Below are 21,070 nucleotides of genomic sequence, written 5' to 3' on the forward strand. Positions count from 1 at the left end.
TGCTCGAGTCAAATCTATTTTTATACATAAAAAAACAGACACAGAGATCAGAATAAAAGATATTTGACATCATGACCTCCACCTAATCATACCTACCACTCTATACTCTTCCCCCCAGCCCCACGGTGGGATAGAAAGAGGAGGCCAGAGCCCAAAGCCAGCCTGTATTTTAACCCCCTCCCTCAAAAAAATCAACATTCTCAAGATTTTCATTCAAGAACCCAGCCTCAAAGGGTTTGGGCGGAGTCAGCCTGGCCAGAGGTCGCAGACATGTACCTCCTCATCACTCCATTAGCAGCCCTCAGGAGGAGCCCTGGAGACCACCTGAGTCTGAGGGTCCAGGCAGCCTCAATGCCACAGGCACCCTGGGTGCTTCAGGTCTGGGGGCAACCACATCCCCATACTTAAGACGTTTGAGCTGGTTTCTGCCACCCTCGAGCAAAGGAATCACCCCTCACCTGCTGCACCTGGGAACCCGCAGGACGGGTCCCTGGCCACCAGGCCACACATGCGGCCAGCAAGCTGGGAGACACAGAGGACGAGAAAACAGCGTAAGCAGAGATGCGCCGTGTGACGACAAGGAACAGATAAGGATGCCAGGTCCACGGCTGGTCCAGCCGCAAGCTGGCAGGGGCGTTCGGCACATCACACGCACTTTGCATCTGAGACGTTCGGTCTGTAAGATGAGGAGGTGAGATGAGCTGACCCTGCAGAAGCGTCCTGGCTCCGAGACTCTGGGATCATCAGCGGGAGTCGATGAGCCTTCCTGCATGTTTCTGGCTCCTACAAGCAGATGGGAAGCACCAGGCTTCCCCCACCGTCTGTTCTACCCACTGGCTGCCTGCGTGTGGCTGGGCTGCCAACAGCAACCAGCAGAAACAGGACCCTGACCTGTTTGAGGCCCCTGGGTCCACCCAGGGCACAGTTACACCAGCCCCTGCTGAGCCCGGGCTCACGCACCGCGCGGTGGTGGGGTTAACTGACAGCGAGGAAGACTAACCACATGTGAAACGTGCATAAATAATTGGGACATCCGCGGCAGAGCTTCTGTCTACCCTCAGGCAGTGGCATCATGTGTGTGGGCAACTGTCAAACAGACCCAGGCACGTAAAGGTGCAATTAATTAGAAGCACACAGCTACCGAGAGGGCTCAGGTGGCCCTCACACCAGACGCAGTCACACCGACTCTACGCTGCCCTGCTCCACACTTGGACGCTTTGAGGTCTGCTGCACAGAACACCAGCTCCCTGTGGCCAAGGAGCGGCTTCCAGTCCCAGCTCTGCCACGGACCTCCCGTGCAGCCGTGGGCATGTCGCTCACTGTCTCTGAACCTGCCTCGCCGCTCTGAAATGGACATGATGGCAGCTCGTCCACCTCCAAAGTTACAGAGGGGGAGGGGGCACGCGGAGCTTGGTCAGTGCAAGGTGAGCTGGCATCCGGCTGAGCCCCTCAAACCGCCTCCTCAGCCATGAGCGGGAGGAGCTTGGTCAGTGCAAGGTGAGCTGGCATCCGGCTGAGCCCCTCAAACCACCTCCTCAGTCATGAGCGGGAGGAGCTTGGTCAGTGCAAGGTGAGCTGGCATCCGGCTGAGCCCCTCAAACCACCTCCTCAGTCATGAGTGGGAGGGAAGGAAGGCGGAACGGTGCTCCCAAGTCTTACAGTGAGGACCAGAAAGGGGAGTGGCCACCCCGAGACACACAGCAGGACACGAGTGGCTGAGAATCGATGCATGTGGCTGGGCCCTCCCGACGCCGAGGCCACCACACTGACCCCTGGGTGTCCCGCGTCCTCCGCTGCTGCCCGGTGCCACACACGCTCTCTCCAAGCACCCTGGTGGCTCAGGAGCAGAGGTCACCTTGGACAAGATATGAGAGTCCCACCCCGTCGCACTGCCCTCAGTGCACGGACGTGTGCGTGCTCACTCACTCAGTCGTGTCCAGTTCTTTGTGATCCTGGACTGGATCCTGGAGCCCACCAGGCTCCTGTGTCCATGGGATTGTCCAGGCAAGAATACTGGAGTGGGCTGCCATTTCCAGGAACTGAACCTGCATCTCCTGCACTGGTAGGCAAATTCTTTACCGCTGAACTATCTGAGGAAGCCCTCAGTGCAGGTAAGGAGACTCCTAAGCTCAGAGCCACCCTACTGGAGGAGGAGTATCACTGGAGACTGACCCAGCAGGATTTAACACAGTCAGGATTAACACTCCACTCCAACGACACCTTGAAAACCCAGCTCGGCTGTCCTTTCCCGAAGGAGGCCTCTGGACTCCATCAAATGAAGCCGATTCCTCTCCTTGGGGTGCCCAAGGGCCTCAGCCTTTCCTTTCACAACCTCCCCTGCGACATGGCGAGTTCTGTGTGAGCAGGAATGAGCCTGTCACCTCGGACTTTCCCTCCACCCACAGCCTGGCGCTTTGCCCGCATGTGGGGGGACCACGTGGCTCAGCTCCGCTTGCAGGGTCAGGTGGGCTCGCGGAAAGGTTTCTATTTTCCTAGTAAAAGGAAGAAACAGCAGGGGCTACCCCTTCTCCCTTGCTTCCTGCTTGACAATGGGTATTGTCGCTAGAACAGGAGCAATCATCTTGCAAACACGAGGCAACCAAAACCAGGATGAAAACTAGCAACCGAAGAAGCTGGGGCAAGAAAGAACCTGAATCCCTGGCAGCACTGTGCTGCAGAATCAGGCCAGCAACCCCTCCCCTCCCATTTCACATTCCAGAGGAAAATGAACGCCTGCTGTAGCTGCTGTCCCCAGGTTTTCAAGTACTTGCAGCTGACAGCGTTCCTCACTGACTTCCCGCCTCCACACAGCAGCCCTCTAGGGCCCACCTGGACCTGAGCAGCGACGTGGACCCTCTTTGTCCCTGAAGGCCTCCCTGGGACCACCCCACACGGAGTCCCAGACCCCACTCTGAGCCAGGTTACCTGTCATCCCCAAGCCTCAGCATCCCCAGCTGCCACAGTGGGGTCATACTACCACGCCACGGGTTGGCCCTGGAGAGTCAACCAGATAAACTACTTGAGAGGGTGTGACAACCTCTCATACATGGTCAGTCCTCGCAGACTTCCCTGGAGGCAGCGCAGCCAAAGAAACAGCCCAGCCTGCTGGTCAGGTGAGCTTAGGCACCTGGCTCTGTCCAGTACCTGCTGTTTTACCTCAGGCAAGTGAATTAACCTCTCTGAACCCATTTCCTCACCTGCAAAATGGGGAACTCAAATTTACCTCCATTGGCTGTTGTGGGGATTAGTGAAGGATGAAGAGAAGCACCAGGCTCCGGGAGGGGCAGGAAAACTGGTCTCTCTGCCTCCTATCCCACCCCCCTCCTCAGGGCAGAATCACCTCACAGTGTAACCCAGCGGGGACCTATGGGGCCTTCCCAGACGCAACATCCTCCTCTCCACCGTGTCCTCTGCCTTTTAAGCCTCCCAGGCCTTCTCTGACAATCAGAGAAGTGAAAAAAAATGCAGGGAAAAAGGAAAACAGTCAAGCAAAACAATATAATAAGTTTAGCGATTAAACAAAAATCAAGGACCTTTAGATCCTCCTCGAGGGCCAGAGATCATATTCTGAGCCAAATCCTGTGAAATGTTTTGCACAGACTGACACCCCCACCAGGTGGAAGAAGTTAACTGAATGATGACCACCAAGCCCGTAGACCCCAGGTGGGCTGGAACCAGAAGGGTCACGCCGACTCCCGATGACCCCACCACCAACCAATCAAAAGAACGGCCACGAGCTGGTCACATGCCCCCCACCCCTCACCCACCGCTGAAAGTCACCATCAGGGCTTCTGAGCACTGCCTGCCTGGTCTCCTTGCTCGTCCCTGCACTAAACGCGGCATTTTCCTTCACCACAACCCGGTGCCAGGAGAAAGGCTTGACTGCTCACAGACGAGCAGACCCAAGTTCTGTTCAGTACCAACAGCAAACCCTCCAAGGAAGCCAACACGGCCACCTTGGCTTTATTAGTGCAGTCAACTTCCTCTCAGCGCCCTTCCCCAGCCCGGGCCAAAGTCTGGAAGGAAAAGCGCTGCCCCAGGTGAACAGGCTGAAAGCCTCCTTCCAGCAGAAACGGTCACCCTGGACTCAGCGGGGGATTCGCACCTCACAGAATGGCGTCCGGGAGAATGAGCCCCGGTCCTCTGTGCTGAATCCTGGCCCCTGGAGATTTAAAAAGCCGCAGAGGGCAGACCTCCAGCTTTCAGATACTGCGGCCGGGCTCAGAACTTGTACCTGCAGGCGGAGTGAGGAAAGATGATGGTGTTCTCTGGGTGCTCCTGGAGGTGAGAGTTCCAACTCCTGGGCTGCATCGACTCCCCCCGGGAGACACTAAACCCCCCTCAAGAACCAGCGGAGGGAGGGAGGATGGGAGGTGGAGGCCAGAGAGAGCCAGCAGCGGGCATCCTGATGGGAACACAGGGCAAGAGCCCAGACGCTGGAAGGAGCAGCAGGCAGGCTCCCTAATCCCACCTGCAGGGCGTCCCTCGAGAGGAAAGAGGAGCCCCCAAGGTCACATGGCGGGGGGCCACACAGAGAACCAGGCTCAGCCTGAGCCCACAGCACACGCCCTTCTGGCTCAGGCCCCAGTTCACCTGCCCAGGCTGCTCCTGATGCCACAGGCAGGAGGGGAGGCAGAACCCCAGCGGCTGGGGCGCAGGAATCCCTCTCAGCGCTCCTACCAGCTGGGTGAAATCCTCACCACGGATGCCGGGAAGGGTAAGGGAAGCTCGTGACGGGGCGTGGCCAGGTGAAGCTGAGGCAGAAAAAGGTGAAATTGGAGGTGATAAAGTAAGGGGCCTCAGCTGGGCAGAGGGTGGGGAGGAGAGATTCCAAACAGAAGGAAGGGTCTGCCTGGCATCCCGAAGGGTCGTGTGGTGGGACAGAGATCAAGGCCACGCGGGTGTTAAAGGCCATGACAGGAATTTGCTTTTGCTCCAAGTGCAGAAAAAGGTCACTGCGGGGATCCGGAGGTCGGGGGAGGATGGGGGTGGAGGTGGATGTCCCCCTCCCCATCCGCCCAGGCAAACTATCCCAAGAGGACGAGCGTGCTGTGGACGATGCTTCAGTATCTCTTTCCAGGCATCCCTGCACACGTTCCAATTATTAAAACCCTGGGGAAAATGCTCTTTTCTATTCCCAATCAGGTTTACTCTCCCAGGCTGCCAGCCTGTCTTCCAGGGGCTCGGGGCCTGTGTCTAACAGGCCTGGGGGGAAGTGACGGTGGGCCGGTGCTAAGCCCTGCAGACACCAGGGAGTTAAGCCGGCCAGCCCGCACAGCCGCCCCCTCACCGGGACACCCTCCCCTCCTCATCTTCATCCTCATGGTGGGCCGCAGCGGGCCGGGGTGGGGGGCACCCTGAAAGCTTGCCTCTGGGATCCTCACAGCTTACGAGCTTGCCTCCTCACGGTCTGAGGCATCTGTGTAAAACCCACTCATCTGGAGACAAGAAGAAAACCTATGCCAAGTTCCACCTTGGGAGCTAGAAAATTAGTCTTTAATCAGACGAATACACAGGCACCACGGTGGGCGGCAAGAGATATTAATTTGGGGAGGGCGGGCTGCTGAACCCCGTGAGGGCCGGGCCTGACTGACCACAAGTAAACAGATAACATGTCCACCGCTCTCCTGCCTCAGGAACCCTGCTGGAGGGCCGAACATCCCCCGAGCAGAGACACAGCAAGAGAGTCACAGGAGACAGACGAGCCGAGGCCAGCTCGGAGCCGAGCCGAGCCTCCAACGCTGACCCCTGCAAACGCCACACTCGCTGTGCCCTGCGAGGAAAGCGGGCAGGTGGGTTCACTCCATTTTAAAGACGAGGCAATTGGAAGCTAGAGAGGTTAACACTGGGTTCTGTATGGATTTTCATGTCTTTCTCACAAGAGCTTTCTAGAGCGGGTGCTGGGGTCTGAGCTGGACAGCTTCCTGCTAACACGGCCCCATGGCATGATGACAGGGCCCCACGCACAGTCGGTCAGGACCAGGGCAGTAGTCAGGCCACCACGTGGCGTGGCGAACGGGGCACAGGCCTCAGGATTGAGCCTGCGTTCGAGTCCCTGTTCCAGCAAGCACCAGCTGGGTAACTCTGAGGAGCCAAACTGACCTCTCTGGTCCCCAGCGGTGGCCTCTGGGCACAGGGGTATGACCACCCAACTCACAGGGCTGCCAGGGGAACCGAGTGAGTTCAGGCCAGAAAAGCTCCTGCCGCACAGTGCCCACATACAACAGTAGGGGCCCCACAACCCTGGACACCTCTAACCCTCTCCTAAAAGGAGAGAGGACTTCTCTGGGGGGTCCAGTGGCTAAGAACCCGCCTTCCAATGCAGGGGATGTGGGTTTGAACCCTGGATGGGGAGCTAAGATCCCACGTCACAACTAGAGAAAGCCCGTGGGCTGCAATGAAGACCCAGGGCAGCCAAAAATTTAAAAATAAAATAAAATTTAAAAACAAAAGACACTGCACCTCCAACACTCGAAGGCTGGAGCCAGAGCCAGCATCCAGGGGCTCCCAGCTCTCCAGGGTCAGGTCTTCCTGCTTCGCAGAAGTCACCAAGTGTATTTCCCCAGGGCCTGGCACAGCACTTTCCTTAAAGAGGCACCAGAACGGGAAACCTGGCCCGACAGCCAGGTGGCATTCTCCTCCAACCTTGTTCTGACCCCTTCCTCATCTCCCTCAGTGCTTCTCAAAGAACATCAGGGAAGGTTAGGAAAAGTCAGCTTCCTCTGCCACCAGGAGGGCTTCTTGTGCCCCAAGGATTGTCCAGGAAGAACCTCTCCTCCAATGCCAGACCCGTCTGCCATCTCGGCTGGACTGGCATAATTATCCTCTTTGGGACTTCCAACAGCAATTGATACATCAAGAGGAAATCTCTATGCCTCAGCACTGACCTTTCCCTTTTTCCTGTGCTTTTCTAGCAATTCGTAATACATATTTATGTCTCAATCTGGGGCTGTCGATCAATCCGTGACCATAAAAAAAAAGCCCATGGCCAAAGTCATGTCATAGCTTTGCCGGTAAGTATCTCATTCTATCGTTGAAAACCAGCTCTGTGGTCTCTCCAGGCTGCAGTTTTTCAGACATAAGCTGGACAAGAGAACAAATTTCCCCAGGATCTTGGGGAAGATGCGCGAGCATGCGGCTCAGGGCAGAGTCCTGCTGCAGATGGGCAGTCCATGTGCCGATACCTACCCATCACCTATTAATCAGCTTGATTCTCTTCTGTTCACTCGACCAGCAGTGATGAATCACTCACGAAGGGCCAGGCACCAGGCACAACGCTGCCAACACACAGAGGAGGAAAGAAGAGACGACGCCCGAGCCGGTCCCCTGCCCTCCAGGAGCTTGCAGACTTGTGGGGGCAGCTGCCAGGCTAACAGTGGGCAGGGAGCTGAGTGATGGAGGCCAGCAAAGACTGCAGAGGCCCCCGAAAGCCCGTGGGTGAAGAGGGCCAAGGAGCCCTTCCTCGGAGGAAAGACACTTGCACAGAGGCTTGGAGTGAGGAGGGGTCACCCCCAAATTGAGCAAGACCCCCACAACAGAGGAAACTGCTTCTGTCAGGAAGGGCACACTCAGCTTCCTGGGGACCCCCGGATGGGGCTGGAAGGAGCATAGTAATGGCCTTCTCCAAGGATGCAGCCAGGCATACATGCCCAAGGACCGCAACGGTTCGGGTTTCTCCACTCAGGTCAAATGTACTGGTTTATTGATGCTGTTTCTAATAGGAAAACCTCCTGATGACTCAGTGTCAGCAACTAATTTCTAAAAAGGTTTTCATCATTGCACAGCCCAAACAGAACCCCTCTGTGGCTCGCCAGTTTGGCACCTATGGGTATAAGCAAAGGCAGGAAGCGAGGCGACCACACAGTAAGCGCCGGAACCAGCGTTTGTGTGCAGGTCAAGGACACAGGACCGTGGGAGACGAGGTGGGGGCTGCCCACGGAAGCCCCAGACTTGACCCCCGAGGATGGGCAACCACTGAAGGGAGTTTCAGAAGGGCCACCTATGGCACTGGCCACATGGCTCTAACATAAGTGACAGCATCTCTCACCGCTCCAGACATGTGCAACAGCTCACGGAGAACTGCCGGGACCCAGATAAGGTCCGCAGCGGCATCCTTTCCCTGGTTCTAACAATGCGCTATTGTTCTGTAGGATGTTATCAAGGGAAGCTTGGGGAATGGCACATGGAAATTCTCTACCACAATTTATAAATTCTTGTGAGGCTTAAAATATTTTGAAACAGAAAACTTTCTATATTATCTGTGCATGTGCTCAAGTCACTCAGTCGTGTCCAACTCTTCGCAACCCCATGGACTGTAGCCCTCCAGGCTCCTCTGTTCATGGGATTTTCCAGGCAAGAAGACTGGGTGGGTAGCCATTTCCTCCCCCAGGGGATCTTCCTGACCCAGGGATCGAACCCAAATCTCTACTGTCTCTGGCATTGGCAGGCAGATTCTTTACCACTGTGCCACCTGGGAAGCATGTGTGTGTGCAGCCTGTGTGTGTGTGTGTGTGCAGCCTGTGTGTGTGTGTGTGCAGCCTCTGTGTGTGTGTGTGCAGCCTGTGTGTGTGTGCAGCCTGTGTGTAGCCTCTGTGTGTGTGTGTGTGTGTGCAGCCTGTGTGTGTGTGTGTGTGTGTGTGTAGCCTGTGTGTGTGTGTGCAGCCTCTGTGTGTGTGTGTGTGTGCGTGTGCAGCCTGTGTGTGTGTGTGTGTGTGTAGCCTGTGTGTGTGTGTGTGTGCAGCCTGTGTGTGTGTGTGTGTAGCCTGTGTGTGTGTGTGTGTGTAGCCTGTGTGTGTGTCTGTGCAGCCTGTGTGTGTGTGTGTGTGTGTGTGTGTAGCCTGTGTGTGTGTGTGTGTGTGTGTGTGTGTGTAAATGCATATCTTCCAAGAAAGTGCAATGGTCAGATGGACGGTGTTGTGCACCTCCGTCCGTGTGCACAGCTGGCCACAGGACCACGTGGAACAAATACGCCTTCCACCTTCCGCAGCAGCTGGAAGTGACCCTCTAACTCCCTCCAGGCGAAGCAAGGTGGTGGAAGCGAGGCTGGAAACGTGGGGCCTGCACCCTCAGGAGCAGGGACCATGCCTCCTCTAGGGCAGAAACATGCAGGTGGACAAGGGCAACGTGGACTGACGACAGAGCAACCAGATGAGGGGACGCCGGGTCCGCAGCTGCCGTGTGGGAGGAAATCAAACCCTAGCCTGTCTGAGCCAGTGTTACTCTGGGTCCTTGTTACAGAGCAACTTCCTGCCTGAGGCCCGACAGACACACCTCCCGATGCAGCGACGAACGCGCTGGCGGGGTGACTGGTCCCATCCCTCAGCCCACGCCAGCCAGGAAGAGCAGAGGAGATTCACGGAGGCCAGGCCTCCCGGGCCCCTGATGCAAGCATCTCACAGGAAGCTGAGATGGTCTCACCGCAGTGTCTCTGCCACCTCCCTCCCCTGATTTACATGGAGACATCTGCTCAGTACCCAGGGAGGCGCTGCCTCAGTGAAGACAGATAATGGAGACTGCCCTCCAGAAAGCAGTTGCTCTGTCTCCTCCCACGCAGACCAAACAGCATTAAACACGTCCAGTTGGGGTCACTTGGTCCCAAGTTCTCCGCTCAGTCACCTGAACTTATTAATTATTAACATCCACACAAAGAGAACTCGGCCAAACTCGCCTCTCCAGAATAATCGCTCCACTTTGGGGAAACAGGACCAGGCGATGAATCTGGGGGGTGGGGACAGGAATCTCTGGAAACACAGGTGACCAATGTCACCATTTTTAGTCTATTGCCAACTTTGTCATTGTTGTTCAGTCATGTCAGTCGTGTCCAACTCTTTGTGACCCCATGGACTGTAGCCCGCCAGGCTCCTCTGTCCATGGCAAGAATACTGGAGTGGGTTGCCACTTCCTGCTCCAAGGGATCTTCCTGACCCAGGGATTGAACCGGCATTTCTTACGTCGGCAGGCAGACTCTTAACCACTGAGACACCAGGGATTGCTAACTTATTACCTGAAAAAAGACATCTGCTGTGTTAAGTGATCAGTGCTACTCAGAAGAGGGGAGAAAAAAAGAAAAACCTAATTTAGACTCAAGGGTCAAACTTCATCATAAATCTGTTAATGGACGTATTCCCAAAATACTCTTTTAACAATTTACTGACTGGAGACACATTCATACATCTTTTGTTACCCAAACATTATTGATCAGAAATGTTTCGGTATTCACTTATAAAACAAGTCACCAGCCACAGGCACTGGTTTCTGCAAAAATCCCCTGGTCAATAACGTGTTAAAACTGGATTCTTCGTACAGTCCAGCTTCATACTGGGGTTGATTGAGGGTCTAACTGTGAAGACAAGTGTTCGCTGTGTTTCTCACACTTTAAGGATGCAGGCTGACTTCCTGGGAACATAGGGTAAGCCTCCATTCCTCCTTGGGTAGACTGACCAGGAACAGGGCACGAAGGAGCGGTGATAAACTGCAAGCAGGTTCAAGTTGGAGCCAGACACGCCTGTGGGAGCGGAACCAGCCGCATTCCCGGCAGACAGGGATGCGGTACCAGCCTCTGGCATCCTTTCTAGGTCCTTCTACTTGGCATAATCATTCCTTGGGACCTATCTCCACAAGGCAAAGAAGGCTCTGGCAATAAAGCCAAGGGTCACCAACTACTTTCATCAAAGACCTTCACAGAGAAAGTTAAGAGATTTCCACAGCGACTGGTACATCACCTATTCTGTGCACTACAAAAATCATTCCTGGGACTTCCCTGGTGGTCCAGCGGCTAAGAATCCGCCTTCCAGTGCGTGGGACGCAGGTTCAATTCCTGGCTGGGGAACGAAGATCCCACGTGCCACAGGGCCGCTAAGGCCGCACCGCAACTACTGAGTCTGCGCTCTGGAGCCTGAGCACCGCGACTGGACAAAGCCCACGCGCCACAACAAACACCCACTGGAGCCCAAACCAAAAACAACAGAGAACAGTCATGGATACAGTGCATGAAAATGACGCCAAACCCAGAGCTAACCCCGGAGTGACCACGGGTGGAGCCACGTGGCCAGGCGACTCAGGTGACAAGAACATTCCCAAAAGCGCTGGCCTCAGCGATCTCGGGGGAGGGTGACGTTTGTGTCTGGGGTCCAACGAGAAGATTCTCCTGTCACCTAAGTGCCCACAAGCATCAAGCGACAGCTTCATTTTCAAACAAAGCATCTAAGGGTCAGATGGTCCGGGACCAAGGGGCAGCCACAGTTTTAAGGAGACCAGTTCTTACTCGGGGCTGCCTCCTCTGCAGGGAGAGCCTGGCTCTCAAGACGAGGGTTTTTAATTCTAGGAAACGGAAGTGAGGGGAAGTTATTTTTCTCAAGTATATTTCATCTTTTTACCTGTAAATGTTAGAAGGGCCCTAATCACACAGTTAGGCCTCTAGGAATGAATGAATAAATTAATGATTACAAGAACACCATGGAGAGATGATAAATGGAAAAACAAGGATGCATTAAAAAGACATCAAGGGACAGCTGTGACTAACTCAAGTTGCCAGTATAAAATGATTAAAATTAATTAGGGGTCAACTGTTCATTAGAGGGAGGAACACATTGAGAGAGAAACCAAAGATCCTGAAAGACAAAACCGGGGTGAAAGCTACCTTAGGATGTCTCAATTAGATGAGGGGAAAAAACAGGAAACAGCAGAGCCTTGAGCAAGGAGAACAGAAGGGGTTCTCGCCTTCAGCCCAGAAAAGGGCTCAGGACACACCACGCCTCCCCATCCTAGCAGAAAGTGACAGAAAGCTACGGAGTGCTCACTCAAGAAACGGTGGATCAAGAAGAGTGTGGAGTAGCAGAAATGGCAGCTAAAAGATGGAGAGAGTCTCTTAATCCCAGGAGGAGCAGGGCTGGGGTGGAGAGAGGTGGGCCGGGTCCTTCAGTCATGGCCGTGTACTGCACGCACCATCTGAGGTCACCTTCTTACAAGGAGAGTCCTAAACCTGCCTCCGCGTGGCCAGCATCTCCTGCCTGGACCAGCTGCTGCCCCTGCCGTCTCCCTGGCCCTCCAGCCCCTCCCCCTGATCAACTCTCCACCCAGTGGACACAGGTCAGATGGAGTCCCTCCCCTGTGCTAAAGCCCCTGATGGTTCCCCATCTCATCCAGAGTAAAAGCGAAAGCCTCACCACCTGCCCTACCCTCACCACCTACCGTCCAAGACTTTTCTGGCGATTCGTTTCATATATGATATTATATATGTTTCAATGCCATTCTCTCAATCATCCCACCTTCTCCCTCTCCCACAGAGCCCAGTCCAGGTTCGACGCATGATACTGGATGCTTGGGGCTGGTGCACTGGGACAACCCAGAGGGATGGTATGGGGAGGGTGGAGGGAGGGGGGTTCAGGATGGGCAACACGTGTATACCTGTGGCAGATTCATGTTGATATATGGCAAAACCAATACAATATTGTAAAGTAATTAACTTCCAATTAAAATAAATAAATTTTTATTAAAAAGAAAAAGACTCATTCTGCTTAAGCCATGCCCAGCACCCTCCTGCCCCAGGGCCTTTGCACGGGCTGTCCCTCCACTGGGAACACCCCTACTCAGTCCGTCCAGGCCTGGACTCACAAGTCCCTTATCAGATGGACCTTCGCAGAGACAGGACCCACAGCCCCTCTGGCCCCCTCCGTCCGTGCTCTCGTTGCGTTTCACTTTGCTCCGACAGACCTTCGCCTGACACACGTCTGTGGTCTCCACGCTCCCCCTCTGGGACGGAAGCTCCATGTTTCCTGCTGGAGCAGTGACTTCCCCCCACAGGGAACACCTGGCAATGTCAGAGACAGTTTCAGGTGTCACAGCTGGAGCGGGGGTGCTGGCATCGAGTGGGCAGAGGCGGGGGATGCTGGCAACACCCTACAGTGCACACGACAGGGAGAAATCTAACTCACAGGAAAGCGCGCAGAGGCTGAGGCTCCTGCCTAGAGCCCGCACGGCACCTGGCGCGTGGAGGCTCTCAGCAACTGTCTGCTACACAGATGCCTCATGGGAGTCACTCACCCCGCAGATTCAGGCACCTGTCCTGACCTGCTTTATCTCACCAAACATTCCCAGCAGATCTGGGGGGATGGGTTAGTGACCCTGTTTTGCAGAAGAAAAAAACAGCCTTAGGAAAGTCATTGACCTCTAGTCATACACCTAAAAACAGCCTGAAATCTCGATGTCTCTTCCCAAGCAAGGAGCTGGGAGGGGAACCGCCAAGTCCCTGACTGTCCATTTCTACCTGGAACAAGCACCCCCTCCCCGCCCCCACCCCATCTCTTCGCCCCTCTCTCTCTGCTCCCAGGAGAGAGGTGACTGGTCCCACTCCAGAGCCCAGAGGGGGAACTGGGCCAGCCCAGCTCAGAGCCCACGAGGTCTCCCTCTCTCAGGGGTACAGCCACGGCCCATCCGCCACAGTGTACACTCAGGAGCCGCCACCGTAGGGTCCCCACCTGACAAGCACTCAGATGGTGCCTATACAGGCCCACCTGGCCACAGGCTCAAAGCTCTGTTTCGCAATCAGCTTGATTTAATAACAAGCTACCATTTTGATCTGCATCTCTCTGTCTAGAAAAGGTGACATCTGAGCCAAATCTTAAAGGATGAGGAAGTGCTACGCAGGCCGAAAAAGGGAGGGCGGGGGGTCTGGGGCGGGAAGGACGCCCCAGGCAGCCGGGCGGCATGGCTGGCATCAGCACGTGAACCTGACCCCAAGTGCGGAGCCCCGGAGCAGCCCAGAGCCGCTGAGACGTGGGGGCATCACTGCAAAGCGCTCGAGGACAGTCACAGGCGAGCGCCAGCTTTGTCCCTTTGACCCCCAATTCTGCCTGACGGCTGTGGGCTCCCAGATATTGAACCGCAAAGCTCAGAATCCTGCAGGGGGAGCTGGGGCTGAGACAGGAAGGGAAACTTAGCTGTGCCCAGCAGTTACCTGTTGAGGTTTTTTAACCTACGTAAGTGTATCAATATACAAAATAAAAAATGTTAACAGTAATTTTTTAAGTTGATGTTTAAGATCCGGGGGGCGGGGTGGGGGGGAGTGGAGTTGGAGGAAGGGAAGAGTTGGAAGAATTTGGGCACAACCGACACACAGGTGCCCCCTCCGGTTCACTGATCAGGCCCCCAAGCTGAGCGAGTGGCTCCTCACAGGTGGGTGCTACTAGCTCCTTTTAGAAATAAGGAAAAGGGGTCCAGGGAGGGGAATGAGTCGGCCCGGCAGGGCCAGAGCTGTAGGAGCTGGGGTGTTCTCACCGCCCCTCTCCTTTCAGGACACAGTCCAGGGTGACTGGTTCCATCCACGCCCAGCCAGGTGACCCCCACCTTCAAAATGGCCCCCACCTCCTGGCTCTCCTGGCGGCAAAGCTGACACTTCAAACGGGTGCAACTGGTGCCTGTTTGATCGGCTGAGCAAGAAGCCTGTTTCGGACCCACCGTGAACTGCACCGAGCTGTTACATAAACTGCAACCAGGCCAGGCTGAGAGAGAGAACGAGAAAGCTCAAGTTCAAAGACATCCTGGCCTAGGGGCCAGGAGCTCCCTCCTTCCCACGTGTGGACAAATGAGGAGTCGGAGTTGTTAAGGGTGACCCTTGTGGGGATCAACCGACCTCTACTGAAAGGAGAAAACTCAAAAGGAAAAAAATAGAACACCATGTGTGGCTCAAAAAACAACGGAGACGAGCTGAGACCAGGAGCTCACGGCCGCCCCCTGCTTAACTGCAGTTGGTGGGAGGAGCTTTGCAAGGGCAGTGAAAGTGAAAGTCACTCAGTCGTGTCCGACTCTTTGAGACCCCATGGACTACAGTCCATGGAATTCTCCAGGCCAGAATACTGGAGTGGGTAGCCTTTCCCTTCTCCAGGGGAGCTTCCCAACCCAGGGATGGAATCTGGGTCTCCTGCATTGCAGGCGGATTCTTTACCAGCTGAGCCACAAGGGAAGTCCTGCAAGGGCAGTGCCACCTCCTAAAGCACTGCAAGAGACTCCTGGAAAGGCCCTGGGGAGCGGGTTGGGCCGGGGCTGGGGCGAGGCTGCAGGCACACGGGGGTCACGGTGGAGGCGGAGTGAACAGGGCAAGGGACTGAGCAGCTGCGGCCCCGAGGGTGGGAAAAGCCCCTCCGACCGCCTGGGAGCCCCGGCAGCCACCCCACTCTGGGCCTGCCCACCCCCGCATGTCCAGGCTTCCCTCACTCCCACCGCTGCACCCTCTCTTCCTCCACTGTCCTCTCCCCAGCGAGCCCCCACCCTCACCGCCCTCATCTCCCCCACCGGCATGGGTTTGCCCCTTGCTGTTTGAGGAGCGAGGAACATAGTATGTGTGACTTTGATCTCCCCGGCCCCACCCCCAGTGTGGTTCCTGGCCTCTGTGGCTCCAGGTAAGAGGCTGGAGCTGTGCTACTGATCTGCAACTTGGATTAGGATTCCCCAAATCCGGGATCGGGGAGGGGGGGGGGGGGGGGTGGGGGGGACTCCTGCAGGGGGGAACTCCTGCAGGGTAAGGGTGGGGGAGGTCACCGTGGAGGTCACACACAGGTAACAAAGAATCCATCACCCCAGGGGGAGGGACCCAACTGCCTCCCTTTTCCCCTATGCAATCTTTGTTTCAGGATTTTATTTTTTTTGTTTCTGTATTTAATGACCACTGTTATTTCCCCTGGATTTTCAGCTCCCTGTGGGCAGTGTCTGTGCAGCAGGAGCTCCCATCGACTAGGTCCTGAGCACACTGGCTTTAAGCACTTCATCTGTACCAATTCATCTGGTCCACACGGCTCTGATGCTGGTTCTCTTAAAATCTGCACCTGAATGACGGTGACCCTCAGGCACAGGGCCTCTTCGGGCAGAGCTGAGTCACTGTCACCTGGACTCCCCAGGGCCCGCCATGTGACAGGTGCTCAGTAAATCTTTGTGGGCTGAATAACAGATGAATAAAGAACGGAGACATATGTCTAAATTCCATCCTCTCAAGAGGGAGGGGATAAATGTATGCATATGGCTGATTCACATCATCATTCAGCAGAAACCAACACAACGTTGTAGAGCAACTATACTGCTGATTTTTTTAAATAATTTTTTTAAATAAATGAAATAAATTCCATCTGGAATGTTCCAATTACCAAGTCAGGCACTGAAAGTCTAACAGACAAAATTCAGTGGGAAATTTCCCCTTGCAAGAGACCTGCCCAGCTTGAGGCTTTGTGCCAACTATACCAACTAGACTCAGGCTTCCCAGGTGGTTCTAGTGATAAAGAATCTGCCTGCCAATGCAGGAGATGTAAGAGACGCGAGTTCAGTAGCTGGGTCGGGAAGATCCCCTGGCGAAGGACATGGCGACCCACTCTAGTATTCTTGTCTGGAGAACCCTGTGGGCGGGCTACAGTCCTTGGGGTCACAAAGAGTCGGACACGACTGAAGCGACTTGGCATGTACACACCAACCAGATTCACTCCGTGTGGTTGCACAACCAGCGTGTGGGCTGCTGGCCCACCACCTTCTCCTGAAACTGCACTGTCAAGCCCTCACCCAGGCAGTGGCAGGCCTGGCCATCTCCCTCTGAATCATTTACTATGGGCTGTCCAAGCTGCCCAGTGTTTGGAACCGTGTTGCCAGGCAACCGGCCAGACCTCCTCACTAGTTCTGAGAATCCCTTCCCACAATAGCTGCCAGGAGGAAAAAGGACCCGCTCAGCCAGGCCTGCTGACAACCGAGGATGTTTCTCTTGCCCCCTCTGCCCGGGCTCAAGATCAGAAGTGGGGAGAAATCAAAAGGAAGCGATCAGGTTGATTACCTGGGCTTAACTCCCCCCTCTACCTATCACTCCCCATCCGCCGCCCAAAAGAGGAAAAAGAAGGCAATGATTGGGATTCAAGTGCTGAATAATATCCCTGGATAATCAATTATATCTCATGAAAAATAATGACAAAGAGAAATATTTTCTAATTAGCTGTATATTGCATTTCAAAAACACAACCAGACACCTAATCCAGAAAGTGACAGGCAACCTACGGCCACAGCTGTGCTGACAGCAAATAGGATGTTCTGTGAGCACGTGATGTTTTCCTCTAGAAAAGACCATTGCCCCCACCACCCCCGCATCATTAAAATAGGGCACCGGCGCTGGACATCGGAAATTGAGCCAGCAGCAAGCCCTAGAAGGAAAGCAGGGGAGAGGCAGGCAGAGAAAGGGCCAGAGCGCCCCCTGGTGGCTCCAGGGCTGCTCTTCCTGCAACTGACAGAGATACAGGCTGGAGCCTGGTTTCTTACAACTTCCCAAATCATCATATATTCAAACAAAGAAATAAATTCGAGGGCAGAAACTCATTTTCTAAAGAGGGAGTGAAGGAACGCAAGGCTGACTGAATGCCAGTAAGTATCAACTGAAGGAATTTTCAATTATCTTCTGGGAAAACAGCACCTGGGGGCTCAGTGGTAAAGAACCCGCCTGCAGTGCAGGAGGCTTGGATTTCATCCCTGGGTCGGGAAAGACCCCCTGGAGGAGGAAATGGCGATTCACTCCAGTGTTCTTGCCTGGGAAATCCCACGGACAGAGGAGCCTGGCAGGCTACACGGTCCATGGGGTCACAAAAGGGTCGAATGAGCTACACACGCTGGGTGTGACTGTCACTGCAGCTATCAGGCTGGGATCATTTATTCTGGTAACTTTTACAGGTGCTCGTCCTTATGCACCCTGCAGCCCCCCTAAATCACCTTCAGTGCAGACGTGAGAGAACTAAACAGCTCCCCAGTGCACAGGCAAGAACAAATGCTTTCTGGGATCTGTCATTTCGCTCAGGTTCATTTTTAGCCTGTTTCACTCCCTGAATCATGCAGGAGGCAGGTGGTTTAAAAACAACAACAACCAAAAAAAAAAAAAACAACTCTAAAATAAAAACATGGCTCCTGGAAAATAGCCCCACTGCCTGCTCAGGGTTTCTCATCCTGGGCACCGACATTTGGGGCTGCGTACTTCTCCACTGCAGGGCCTGGCCCGTGTGCTGCAGGGCATTGGGCAGCAATCCCTGGGGATCACCCACCAGATTCCAGCAGCATCCGTATCCCAGCTGTGATGACCAAGATCGTCCCCAGTCATTGCCAAGTGCACCCCAGGGGTTGAGCTCACCCCCGGCTGAGAACCACTATCCTATCTCATCACACATCCATTCCCTCTCTCTTTTTTTAAGATTTATTTCTTTGTGGCTGTGCTGGGTCTTTGCTGCTGCACACCGGCTTTCTCTAGCTGCAGTGAGCAGGAGCTACTCCTCATTGTGGTACATGGCTTCTCCTTGAGGTGGCTTCCCTGGTTGCAGAGCACGGGCTCAAGGTGCACGGGCTTCAGGAGTGTAGGGCTTCATTGCCCCGACATGTGGGATCTTCCCGGACCAGGGATCAAACCCCGAATCCCCCACGTTGGCAGGTGGATTCTTAACCACCAGACCACCAGGGAAGCCCCACACTTCCATTCTTGAGGCCACTGGCCTCACAGAAAGAGTACACAGGTTCGTCTCCTCTAGAGGGGAGGGGAGATTGAGGAGGAGACGCCACGGGAAGGCACCCCCCAGGGGCCTCTGCAGGAAGGATAGTGTTGGGAAAACCGAAAATCAGGTCTGTTCACCTGCAGGTCAACGAGAAGGCCCAGACACTGTTTTCAGGATGACTAGCCAGCAAGGTACCCCCTCAGGATGTTAACAACAAAACAGCACCTTCCAGACACAGCATGTCTTTAACATGCCGGGCACTCCTCCTAGTCACGTTACGTTTCGCTTTTCCTATCAAGGTATAATTTACATAAACCATCTTGAGCATTTTTCACAGATTCATTCATTGAATCCTCACGACCCTGTCAGAAGCGTGTGATTAGCAGAGACTCATTTATGTAGAGGAGAACGCAGAGGCCCGGACAGGTTAAATAACTCCCCACTGCTAATCTGAGGAAGGAGGTGGGTAAGAACACAGTCGGTCTGGCTGGAAGGATCGTCAGGAAGCAGAATAATGATACCGAGATTATGAAGGTTGTGGCAGACGCCGGGTACAATTATCACAAAGTGCTCTTACTTCCTTCCGAGGTCTGCAATCCTTTGAAGGAGCGTGATAAAAGCAAAGGACCTTCTCTCCAGGAAAATTCACAAAGGAGCACAAATACACAAACATCATTTTGCACACAACTGCAAGAGGCTTCTGAGGTCTCGTAAACTATCTATGGGCCTCCAAGAAGCTCCTAGACAATATAGCCTAGGCTCTGGGCTAGACCTCAGAAGAATCCTGCAAGCAGGTAATATGACTTTCATTTCACGGATTGGGAAGCCGAGTTCAGAGAAGGCAAGGCATTTGCCCAAAGTCACACAGCTCTCGAACAGCAGCACCGTGGTCTGCCTGACCCCCGCATTCCTTCCGCCTCAAAAGGCTGCCTTCGCAGCAGTCCATCCACCACCACCCACACCAGGGTACTAGAAAAATAAGGGATGCACAGAGACAATGGATGCACACGCATGAACTAGCAGGACTGGCGATGGAAACTTGGCAGTGACCACGGGAAGGCTGCTGGCCTCTCAGAATGAAAACCTCAAGGTGACCTTTGCCTCTCATAAAGAATGCTGATGCTGCTTTACACATTCTGCAAGACAGCGTCGTTTCAAAGCAGTCTCCAGGAGCCTGGGCTCACTCACACTTCCCACATCGACCAACACCTGGCCCAGAGTCGAGAAAGTTGCGGCCAAGTATCAGAGCCAGTGTGATCACGGATACCAGATCCCACAGCCAAAGGTCACTCAAAGTCAATGCAACAGTCAACAACATTTGCAGAGGAAAGAGTCAGCGATGGGGAGATGCACACGCCTGCCTTGCCATCAGGACAGCCCAGGAGACCAGGCCTGATGCTGGAGTCATCCAGACTTTGACAACCCAGCGCTGCAACGGCTGCAAAGGTGGGGTATGAACATCATGGCCCTTTTCCTGGAACAGATGGCTAGAAATGCAAGGAGTCCCTGAGGGTGGGCTCCTCCGCTTTAGAGCTGGGGAAACTGAGGCCCAGAGAGGCACAAGGGCCTGCTGCTATCAGAGCCGGAATCAGAATCAGGTGCTCCCGACTCCCAGGCTGGTGCTCCTCCTGCCCCAGCTGCCTCCTCCCCGATGCAGCAGGGAATGGGGCAAACAGTCATGTGCTCCTCCACTCCGCAGGCAGCTGCATGGCTTCGGGTTTTTCCCGAGGACCAGACAAGGGCCGCAAAGATGATGAGAACAGATGTACGCTTGCACTTGGGGAACTCACTTTCAGTTCGTTCCTACCAGAGCCTTTGTGATTTTTCATGTGTTACAACGAGAATACCCACTCGTGCTTTCCTTCCTTCATGCCTCCAACTAAAGTGTCTTTTATTATTTGTTTGTTTTCGGCTGTGCTGGGTCTTCACTGCGGTGCGGGCTTTCTCTACTTGTGGCGAGCAGGGGCTGCTCTCTAGCTGTGGTGCACAGGGTTTCGTTGCAGTGGCCTCTCTGGCCACAGGGCACAGGCTCTAGGCGTACAGGCTTCCGTGGTTGCAGCCGCAGGCTCAGTAGTTGTGGCGCACGGGCTCAGCCGCTCCACAGCATGTAGGATCTTCCCGACCAGGGATCGAACCACTGTCCCCTGCACTGGCAGGCAGATTCCCACCCACTGTACCACCAGGGAAGTCCCAACTAAAGTGTCTTTGAGCAGCAAGTACACGGCCGGCAGGGTTTCCAGCACCGGGCACTGAAGGAGCCGGCAGACAAAAAGGTGGGTGGTAAGAGGTGGGTGACGGTAGCAGGCCCTCAGATGGGCGGCCAGGGAAGGGAAGCCCATGGGGTCATTTCCACAGGCCTGAATGCTTGGCTTGAGGGCAGAGCATTCCAGAGGCTGCAAGTGTCCAGGAACAGCAGTGGGAGAGGAACCCAGGCTCCCCCAAGTCCTCGCAGTGGGACCTTCACCACAGCCTCCACTTCTCCAACTGCAAAATGAAGCTAACACCCCCACTTTGCAGGAATGCTGAGAAAATTGAGTGATAGCATAGACACAGCCTGGTTCACAGCTGGAAAATACACG

General features: G+C 54.6%; 1 protein-coding gene and 1 long non-coding RNA gene across 5 annotated transcripts in view; one reads left to right on the forward strand and one right to left on the reverse strand.

Annotated features, from left to right (window-relative positions):
* Window positions 1–21,070, reverse strand: part of SNX29 (sorting nexin 29) — a 591,305-nt gene that overhangs the window by 463,300 nt on the left and 106,935 nt on the right. The window lies entirely within an intron of this gene.
* On the forward strand, window positions 4,146–9,435 carry LOC147345392 (uncharacterized). The gene is made up of 3 exons (XR_015154718.1): window positions 4,146–4,284; window positions 5,637–5,792; window positions 9,238–9,435. It is a non-coding gene; the product is annotated as an uncharacterized LOC147345392 (long non-coding RNA).

Source organism: Bos grunniens, chromosome 25 (genome assembly GCF_055505025.1).
Source record: "Bos grunniens cultivar Pamir isolate PY7600 chromosome 25, Bosgru_T2T1.0, whole genome shotgun sequence".
Taxonomy (NCBI): domain Eukaryota; kingdom Metazoa; phylum Chordata; class Mammalia; order Artiodactyla; family Bovidae; genus Bos; species Bos grunniens.